The 10,855-nt window shown below is 41.3% G+C and overlaps 1 long non-coding RNA gene across 2 annotated transcripts; it reads right to left on the bottom strand.

The window, feature by feature from the left end:
• Window positions 1–3,340: 3,340 nt before the first annotated feature.
• LOC119324232 lies at window positions 3,341–7,233 on the bottom strand. 2 transcript variants are annotated; one of them, XR_005156822.1, is made up of 8 exons: window positions 6,944–7,233; window positions 6,405–6,835; window positions 5,420–5,527; window positions 5,238–5,333; window positions 4,334–4,407; window positions 4,150–4,243; window positions 3,958–4,047; window positions 3,341–3,515 (listed from the first exon to the last, which is right to left on the bottom strand). It is a non-coding gene; the product is annotated as an uncharacterized LOC119324232 (long non-coding RNA). The 2 variants fall into 2 exon arrangements; XR_005156821.1 differs by having other exon boundaries at window positions 5,238–5,527; window positions 6,944–7,232.
• Window positions 7,234–10,855: the final 3,622 nt, after the last annotated feature.

Below are 10,855 nucleotides of genomic sequence, written 5' to 3'. Positions count from 1 at the left end.
ATCATGATCATTCTTATAACGGCAACATATATGGATTTTTTCATATGATTTCTCATGCTCAAGTAATAATCTATTCACCATGTCAAGTATGGAACATAAACTTCATTGAGAACTAACAAACTATAATCTCAGTCATTAAAGCAATTGCAATTTATCATAACATCGGAAAGAGTCAAGAATAGAGCTTTTCAGCAAGTCCACATACTCAACTATCATATAGTATTCTACAATTGCTAACACTCACGCAATACTTATGGTTATGGAGTTTTAATCGGACACTGGGAAGATAGGGGCTTATAGGTTGCCTCCCAACGTATTCACCTTTGGGTGATGTCAACAATAATAGTTTATGCTAACTTACATCCAATTGGATATATATATCAGGATCTTTCTAACATGAGGTGCTTGCCAAAGGATAAAATGAAAAAGGAGAAAGTGAGGATCACCTTGACTCTTGCATAATGTAAAGACATAAAGTAAAAGATAGCCCTTCGCAGAGGGAATCAGAGGTTGTCATGTGCTTTTAGGGTTGGATACACAAAATCTTAATGCAAAAGAACACCACTTTATATTGCCACTTGTGATATGAACCTTTATTATGCAGTCCGTCACATTTATTACTTCCATATCACATGATCGTAAAGCTTATTTTCTCCGCACTAATAAGTCATACATATTTAGAGAGCAATTTTTATTGCTTGCAACATGACAACTTACTTGAAGGATCTTACTCAATCCATAGGTAGGTATGGTGGACTCTCATGGCAAAACTGGGTTTCAGGATATTTGGAAGCACAAGTAGTATCTCTACTTGGTGCAAGGAATTTGGCTAGAATGAGGGGGAAAGACAAGCTCAACATGTTAGGAAGATCCATAACAATATACTTTAACTGAGATGTGAGAAAACATAACCCATTATGTTGTCTTCCTTGTCCAATATCAACTCTTTAGCATGTCATACTTAATGAGTGCTCATAATCATAAAAGATGTCCATGATAGTCTATTTATATGTGAAAACCTCTCTTTCTTTATTACTTCCTATTAATTTCAACTATGACCAAAACTATGTTTGTCAACTCTCAACAACTTTTATGCCTCATACTCTTTATATGTGAAGTCATTACTATCCATAAGATCAATATGAACTCTTTTATTCTTTTTGTTCTTTCTATTTTCTCAAGATCAAAGCAGGATAGCAAAGCCCTTGACTCAAAACTAATCTTTATTATAGATAGCTCACGGACTCGATTACATAAAGAGATCACAATGCAAAACTCAAAACTACTTCATACCAAACTTTATTCTACTAGATCAAGATATTACTAAAAGGATCGAACTAAGTAAAACGGTAATGATAGGAGTGTGATGGTGATACGATACCTGGGCACCTCCCCCAAGCTTGGCAGTTGCCAAGGGGAGTGCCCATACCCATGTGATTATGTCCTCGGAGGTGGTGAAGAAGGAGTTGTTGATGATGTAGGCTTGTCGTCCATATTTCAAGGCATAGGCTCACCATCATAGAAGGATGATCGAGTCTCCGGGATCCTCAAATCTGCAGCCAAACTCATCCTCTTGAATCTATATTCATACTCACAGGTTTGGTTTTGCAGGTCATAGATCTAGGCTTGGAGGTGCTCGATTTTCTCATGAAGCCTGAAGATGGTATCCCCAATGTTCTTGGCGTCTAGCTTGTGGTTGTTGGTGAATTCCGCGATCATCATCTGGTTGGCGTTGAGTCCACGCTCCACCATCCCTTGGCACTTGAAAACTTGTTGTTCCATAGCTTCGAGCTTTGTCTCCACACTTCCGGTACGCCTTGGTCCCTCCACATCGTGGATGTGCAGCACCCCCTCACACATCTCAATGGTTTGAGGGTGTCGCAGCATCTTCGCGAGATAGGGGTTGATAACCCTCTCGATAAACTTGTCCTTGGGAGCGCTTGGAGACGTCATGGTGCTCTAGATCTGTAAGAAAAACAGCTCGAAACGAAAATAGAGGATTTTTGTGTGATACGGTGGTCAAAACCTTCGGGAAATTATATAATAAATTTTTACCAACCAAAAGAAGTAACGGGCAAGAAAATGGAGTTCGGGAGGCACCCGAGGTGCCCACGAGACAGGGGGGCGCGCCTAGTAAGGGTGGGCGCACCCTCCACCCTCGTGGAGGCCTCGTGTCCTTCCCGGATTACTTCTTGCTTTCCAAAATTCTTAAATATTCCAAAAAGGAGAAAACTTGCCATTAAAATTGTTTTGGAGTCGGTTTACTTACCGTACCACATACCTATTCCTTTTCGGAGTCTGAAACGTTATGGCAAGTGTCCCTTATGTATTCTTCCGGGGTTACGGTCTCAATAATATTGATTTCAACATTGATAGGATTACCTAAGATATAATGTTTGATTCTTTGACCGTTCACCACCCTCAGACTTGTGCCTTCGAAGTTGTTGATTTTTATGGCACCGGAACGATATGCCTCCTCGATAACATAAGGACCTTCCCACTTAGAGAGAAGTTTTCCTGCAAAAAATCTTAAATGAGAGTTGAATAGCAACACATAATCACCTACGCTAAATTCTTGCTTTTGTATTCTTTTGTCATGCCATCTTTTAAGTTTTTCTTTGAACAGCTTGGCATTCTCATACGCTTGGGTTCTCCATTCGTCAAGTGAGCTAATATACTACAAGAAATATGTCAACTTGTGACCACCACTATTGGTCACTGAAAGGTCATGGTTTTTCATTTGCGACCTTTTTGTGACCAAAAACAGAAGGTCAAAAGCTGGCGGTCATAAACTGACTATAGCGACCTTCTCTGTGAGAAGGTCGTAGACGTTTACGACCAAAACAGAAGGTCGTTGAACTCATGACCTTTTGTTTTGGTCACTGGCTGTCTGCCCAGGCCACGTCAGATCCGACGTGGCAATCTGACGTGGCAAAATTACGACCAATTCAAAAGGTCACTGGCAAGATTCAGCCCGGTCCAATTGAGTGTTTTACATGGGCCGAGCCCATTAATTCAGCTGATTTGTTGTTTTTTTTCTTTCAATTCGAGTCAACTACCTGGGCCCGGCCCAACAATTTGGCCATTTTATTTCTAGGCCTTAGCCATTTCACAGTCCATTTCATTAAGCCTTTTTGTACCGTTTTTCATATATGCACAACATTCCGGTCCACTATTGTTTGGGCCATAGCATTTTTAGAGCCTAAATATTATTTGATCCAATAGAACATCCAAACCTTTTCATTCATAGATTTCAAATTTACACATTTCAACAGCAACAACCAAAACATTCTTTCAATTAAATAATCAAATCCAAAAATTGATCAATGAAACTCACAATAGCACATGTACAATAGCACATACTGGACGATCCAACAAGTGTACATACAATCAAAAAACAAATACACATGCACCAAAACTTGGTGGCAACATCAACTAAAACTTGGTGCACATATCTAAGCTTCTTCTGATCTTCGGTAAGAGCAGCAGCCACCTCGACGACATTATATCCCGATCTACATAAATTAGTAGTGAGATAGAGTGAAAGTTGAATGATTGCCAATAAAATACATGGGTAGAAGATGGACGACATTATATAGAAGAGTAGAGATCTGTGTCCCTTGGAAGCACATCAAATGTAAAAAATCTGGACTAGTTAAATAATAATTGTATCCTTCTCTACAAGCACATATGAGTACTTAATAACTACTAATCCTATCATGTATGGCAGGCTTGCAAGATGGAGATGCATACATGACTAAACACTAACATATTATGGTATGACCAGGGTGAGAAAATCGACAACTCGGTCGACCCAACATTGAAATCAGACACGATATCCTAAAACAGCAAGAAACGGGAAAAGTATGCTCATACATCAGGACCACTAAAACCAAGCACGTCACAACCATGGTCGAGGAAATAATCAACATCTGCATTTTACCACAGTACACTTACCACAAAATTGTCATCAGTACAGAGATCATTAGCTACCACCGCATGAAGCATCCATACATCAAACTGATTTTTCTGCTGTTGGTTGAAACACTACACGTCAACCAGAAATTTGTAAGTACATGAGACAATGGCTTAACAGAAGAACATTGTGACTTCCTCAGCTATTTGTTTCAACAGCAGTACAAACCTCACCTCTGTTACACTCTCAGCAGCATTAAAAATGCCTGATAATCTGCACGTACAGAAGATTCATACACAGTCGCATGAACAACATTCAGCATGTTATCTACACAGAGAAGAGAAAAGTCAAACAGATCTCAATCATTTTGCCGTATTAACACATGCACATCAAGTAAGAGTGGTGCTCTGTTTTTACCAGAGCGGCACAAGCGAGACAATGTCCGATTCGCCCTACTCCTCCACAAGATTCGCCCTACGTTTCAAAGCACACTGCATGGGAACAAAGACACTTATGAACAAAGATATGCCTCAAATTTCAATAGAACACTACTGTGCTTGCTAAGCTAGTCAATGCACAAACATATAAGCATGCAGAAATAGTAGTACTAGTCATATACATGACACATCATGCAACAAGATCTAAAATGAATAATTATAGGCTAGAAGAAAAATATATAATACCAAATACCAACTAAACAGTACAGGATGCTAGTAGCAGAACAAACACTACTATATCTGCCAAATGCACAGGCCAATTAAGCATGTTCCTCCAATATTATGCAATCTCAGATGCAAACAGGTAACAACGCCTATTTTTCTTGTCATAAGAAGAGGCTAGAGCCCTTTTCTGTTTGGTGATGGTGCCGATGGGGCAATGGTAGGCACGCCTATATTTACAAGAACAACAACTGGGCATTTTGTACGAGTAAGGATATCCTGTAGTTACCTGAATTAACAAACTACGCACACCCTAAAAAGTGACAACAAAGGTACGCATGGGCATTCATCACCATAGCAATAGTTCAAGGATAAAAGCATAGATGATATATTTTTTAAGATCCACAAACCCAGACACAACAAGTTCTTACTAGACTATCAGCATATATACAGGTATGTTTTTACAACAAAAATGTCAAGTTTTTATGGATCAATAAGAAGAAGATGGCCAATCAAACATTTCCAGGCATGGTATGAATTTACAAAGGGAAGGACGAGCAAACAAATATTTATATTTCAGTGCCATACAATCAACTGGGTCAAAGAAGAAAAGAAAAATCGTCCAGTGAAGACAGTAGGCTATTCAAGAAAAAAAATTGGACCTGATTTTGCCCTGTCCATTGTGTTCCACACCAATCAAGAATTCAACCACCGACCTCGGCGCATAACAGAATCATGATGTCCATTTGCATCAAGGGCTGAATTTGACCATGGAAATTGGCTATTAAGTAGTATACTCATGTGGTGAATTTTATGGAATAATTAATCTATACTCTGCATCTACCAAAAGCAAATCTCCTTGAACAGGGTCTGATGCCAAGCAATCCAAAGGCATCTAACTGAAAAAGGCAAAATGGTGCTTCTGAGATAGTCCCATCCATGGTCTCCACAACTGCAAAAGAACAAAGAAGATGGTTACCGAGGCACCAAAGTTACTTCATAATCTGCACAGGATTTACCCAAAATGTAGCACCTATGTAGAAGAAACTATGAAATGTGTAGAAGAATCATCACATGAACAAATTAACAAGACCCCCATGAACTTGGAACACTGTGAACACTAGCAGGACGCACAACAGACCTTGGAAGACTGACTGCGTGTAACCGGAGAAGAAATCAAAATTGTGAAACAGAGTACATGACTGGCAGTCTCTACAGGCGTACGGTTAAGGGTCATCGCTTTTTCAAATGCTATGCTATGGTTTTGTGCGGTTTGCGCAGTTGGCAAAAGCAAAACTAATAGAATTCCCAGATGTGGCAAAACTAGCATATTATTTCCCCCGGAGACTAACTGAGAAGGAATCGATCATGATAGGGCGTACTTTGTAAGTTACTTGGACTTCCAGAACAGGAATCAAACATGAGAAATGTAACAACTATTACAACTGAAATATCAGAACTAACTCCGTTGCTGGTGAATCCCTGATCTTCACTGCAGTGGCAAGATAAAACCACACAGAGTAATAAGCCTACACAGACTACATGATCACAGTGTACTAAGCTAAATCTACAAAGGGGGGCATTTCCAGGACCAAAAACATCACCAATCAGATCATGCGATTCTAGCTATGCAAGTCCCCAAGTCGTACAGCCAACTGATTCGTAAGCAGCCGATGTTATGATCCATTAGCAGGACCGACTGAACCTACACCTACACTTCAGCGCGCAGCCGCGCCAGCATGGAGCATAATTCGGCAGCGAGATCCAACAAACAAAAGCCCCACAGCTGACACACACACACGCGCGCTTCAAGGGGAAGGGGAATCTACCTGCTGCCGAACAGACGGGGATAGGAAGAGCCGGCGGTGTCCCAAATCTGGGCCTTGACGACCTTGCCGTCGACCTAGAGGGAGCGGGTGGCGAACTCGACCCCCCTGATGGTGGACTTGGACTCGAGGCTGAACTCGTTGCGGGTGAAGCGGGAGGGCAGGTTGGACTTGCCGATGCCGGTCTTGAATGATTGCCTTGCGTTGGACCCCCCTGATGTGGTCGAAGAGCAGCGGGACAGGCCCGTCGGGGTTGCCCCGGCCAGGTAAGGCACCGGCAGGAAGGCCATCCCCATGGGGTTCGCCAACGGAACCCTCTTGCTATCGCCGCCAGCGTGCAGCAGCAACACGTGCTTGGTGGCCATGAAGCACACCACGGATGCGGAGGATCCGGTCGCTTCGGGGAGGAATTCGGTGATCTCTTCCTTGGTGGCCTGCAAGAGAAATTGAGTTCAGATGTCAAAATTCAGGTCAAGGGAGCAGAAATCTACTGACTGCACGAGCAGGCGAGGGAAAGGTGGAGCGAGGTAGGGCTTCCTGACCTGGGAGACGAGGTGGCGGGCGAGGGAGGCGACGGCGTGGAGCGTGGTGGCGCCAGAGCCGATGCGGGCGCCCTCGGGGTCCAGGAAGGAGGGGCAAAAGGGGAAGGTGGGGGAGGGAGGGGGCGGGAGGAGATGGGAGGCAACGAGGTGGATGGCGGCGCGATGGGGGACGGGAAGGAGATGGTGGAGAGGTCGGCGGTGCTTCGATCGGATCTAGGAGAAAGAAGAGATGAGGGAGAGGAAGGCGGGGGCGGCGGGGTGCCTTGATCGGATGTGAGGAATTGGTGGGTAGGTGGGTTAGGGTTCGGGTTTCTCGGGAGACGCTCCACTGTTGATAGGTGTGATATGGATGGCTTAGATTGCTTCGGACGGGGTGATCCGCGTGATTGTGGTTTCTTGCTTCTCATTGGCCGATTGTTTTGTGCTGGAATCTTCAAAATTTGGACCCAAAATTTCTTAAGTTTTTTAAGAAAAACTACAAACCTGTCTTGTAAAAAGGACCACAATTTTTTTCAAAAATATTAGTCCACAACTTATTTACAATTAATTAAAATGTCAAGATCACAACCGTATACAATTAAGCTAGAAAATCAAAACACTAGCGGCCCGACACTGCTTCATTGCAACTCCGTCGGTCCCGACGATGTCGGATCACAGCACCGGCGGTCCCCGGTGATGCTCTGTTGCATCACCGCTGACTATTGTAGCATCACCTTCTGCTGCAACCCTCGACGACCTTGCGGCGCCATGCATGACTGGTGGCCACTACCCGACACCCAGCGACGCCACGCATCACTGTCCCACACCACATACATGGCATACTTTGTTCAAATAATCCCATATTGTGCACAAGGGTGCATTTTGGAATTCCAAACAATGTTGCCTAAGGAACTTTTCATTTTCTTTGCACGAAAATTTCATTTTTCATTTTTCGAGTGCCCAAAATGAGTTTTTTTGTGAAGGACCTACCAAATATTTGTTGCAAAATTGTACCAAATCATTATTCTAAAATACTAGACCATATTTAATGTACAAATAACCAAATGGTTGGGTGTCAAAACTTTTGATCCACCTCTCGTGAAAAAGATAAATTTCCGCCGATTCAGCAGGAAGCGGGTCAAATTTAAACTGCAGCTGCCTCATAGCTTGCTTTTTATTTTTACCAAAAACATTTCTAGGTATAAAAGTATCTATTTAATTAGATAAACACAAAAAAGTTCCAAGATTCAACCACTAGCTAGGAACGGTCATGCACGCCGTTTTGACCGCATTTTGAAACGGGCATAAAAAATTCAAAAAAAATTAAAAAAATTGGAAAACCTTCACATTCTGTCATTATATGTGACCAGGTTACCAACAAAAATTATAAACTTGTAATATGGTAATTATTTAAAAAAAGTGTTCTCAGAAACGACCTATCAAGTGTGAAGATGAATGGCTTTCAAGCCAAATGCTCAATCTTGTGGCTACATTCATGGCATAGTTTGTTCAAATGATCTCATATTATGCACAAGGGTGCATCTTGGAATTTCAAACAATGTTGCCTAAGTAAGTTTTCATTTTTTTTGCACGGAAAATTCATTTTTCATTTTCTGAGTGCCCCAAAGAAGGTTTTTTTGTGAAGGAACTACCAAATAATTGTTGCAAAAATGGACCAAATAAATTTTATAAAACACTAGGCCATATATAATGCACAATTGACAAAATGGTTGGGTGAAAAAAGTTTTGATCCACATCTGGTGAAAAAGACAAATTACCGTCGATTCAGTTGGAAATGGGTCAAATTTGAACTGCAGCTGCCTCATAGTTTGCTCTTTATTTTTTCCAAAAATAATTTCTAGGTACATAAGTATCTATTTAATCATAGAAACACCAAAATATTTCCAAGATTCAACCACTAGCTAGGAACGGTCAAGCCCGACGTTTTGACCGCATTTTGAAACGGGCATAAAAAATTCAAAAAAAATCAAAAATTTGGAAAACCTTCGCATTGTGTCATTATATGTGAGCAAGTTTCCAGGAAAAATAATAAACTTGTAATACAGTAATTATTTTAAAAAGTGTTCTCAGAAATGAGCTATAAGTGTGAAGATTCATGGCTTTCAAGCCAAATGATCAATCTTATGGCCACATTCATGGCATAGTTTGTTCAAATGATCTCATATTGTGCACAAGGGTGCATATTGGAATGGCAAACAATGTTGCCTAAGGAAGTTTTCATTTTCTTTGGACGAAAAAACCATTTTCCATTTTCTGAGTGCCTGAAATGAGTTTTTTTGTGAAGGACCTACCATATATTTGTTGCAAAATTGGACCTAATCAATTTTATAAAATACTAGGCCATATTTAATGCACAATTGACAAAATGGTTGAGTGTCAAATGTTTTGATCCACCTCTGGTGAAAAGACAAATTCCCGTCGATTCAGCTGGAAGCGGGTTAAATTTGAACTGCAGCTGCCTCATAGTTTGCTCTTTATTTTTTCCAAAAATCATTTCTAGGTAAATAAGTATCTATTTAATCAGAAATACATGGTTTGATGGCGATACATCGAGGTTTGGACGGTGGCCGAGGGCCCCAACTCTAGAGCGCGTAAGCTCGCATGCCCGCTGCGTGGTCACCGCGTGACCGTGGCGTTGCCATGTGTTCTGGGCGGCCTAGGCATGTCTAGTGGGTTGGGCACTCCCCAGGTAGGTGCTAGGAAGAAAATCACAACATAAGATTCTCACGAGGAGACCGATCGATGCTCAAACATGAATAAGTAGCCAAGTGTTTGATTTGCGGTACGGGAAATGCACATGGCTAATAGGCGTGTGTTTTGGCTGAGGATGATCAGTTACTAAGAAGACCATCTTCACAAATTTTCACCTCAAAAGAAGGAGCCTAGGTGGTACTTGCTTTACAAAGTACCACACTGGACATAAATACGAATGTTGAAGCTGGGCTGAAAATAATGAATGGATTGAGCTGGCATTTGGTGGAGGCTGGTTATTTGGGCATAGGAAAGCACTGTAGAAAATGGATACCATTTGGACATGCCAAAGTGGTACTTCCTTCATAAAGTGCTACTCCGAACAGAATAGGAAAATGAATATTTTCGAATTATTTTTGAACTAGGCAAGGAATGTTTTTCACATATTTGATGAAGATATGATCCAAAATATTTATGAGATTTTTTTGGGAATTTTTGGAATAACAGAAATATAGGTTGCTTCACAACCTAGGGCAAAAACTGCCACATGGACATGACACATAGGCAAAACTGATGAGATGGCGCCTAGTCATCACAACCCACCACAATCTACAAGGCTATGACCATCTATATTGGTCATTAACAGCTAGAAATAAGGCATCGGACTAGCACTATTTGCTTTGTGACCATTTCATGTAAGGAAATTACGACCTTTCTCACCAAAATGGTCGCAATGGTTTAGGGTTAGGAGCCCCCCAAACAGCTTTTGACCAATTGGTCTGAAATGGTCATAGATCTATGACCAATTCTTCTAGGGTCACTGACAGAAGGTCACTAGTTGACATATTTCTTGTAGTGATATCAAATAACCTCTTCTCACCGGCAAGTTTGAAGTCATAGTTGAGCTCTTTAATAGCCCAATATGCTTTATGTTCAAGTTCGAGAGGTAAGTGACATGCTTTTCCATAAACCATCTTATACGGAGACATACCCATAGGATTTTTATATGCAGTTCTATAGGCCCACAATGCATCATCGAGTTTCTTGGACCAATTCTTCCTATATCTATTAACAGTCTTTTGCAAAATTAATTTGAGCTCTCTATTGCTCAATTCTACTTGACCACTAGATTGCGGGTGATAAGGAGATGCAATTCTATGATTAACATCATATTTAGCAAGCATTTTACGAAAGGCACCATGAATAAAATGTGAACCACCA

Source organism: Triticum dicoccoides, chromosome 6B, assembly GCF_002162155.2.
Source record: "Triticum dicoccoides isolate Atlit2015 ecotype Zavitan chromosome 6B, WEW_v2.0, whole genome shotgun sequence".
NCBI lineage: Eukaryota > Viridiplantae > Streptophyta > Magnoliopsida > Poales > Poaceae > Triticum > Triticum dicoccoides.
The sequence above is the reverse complement of the archived record's forward strand: the minus strand, read 5'-3'. Positions and strand labels throughout refer to the sequence as shown.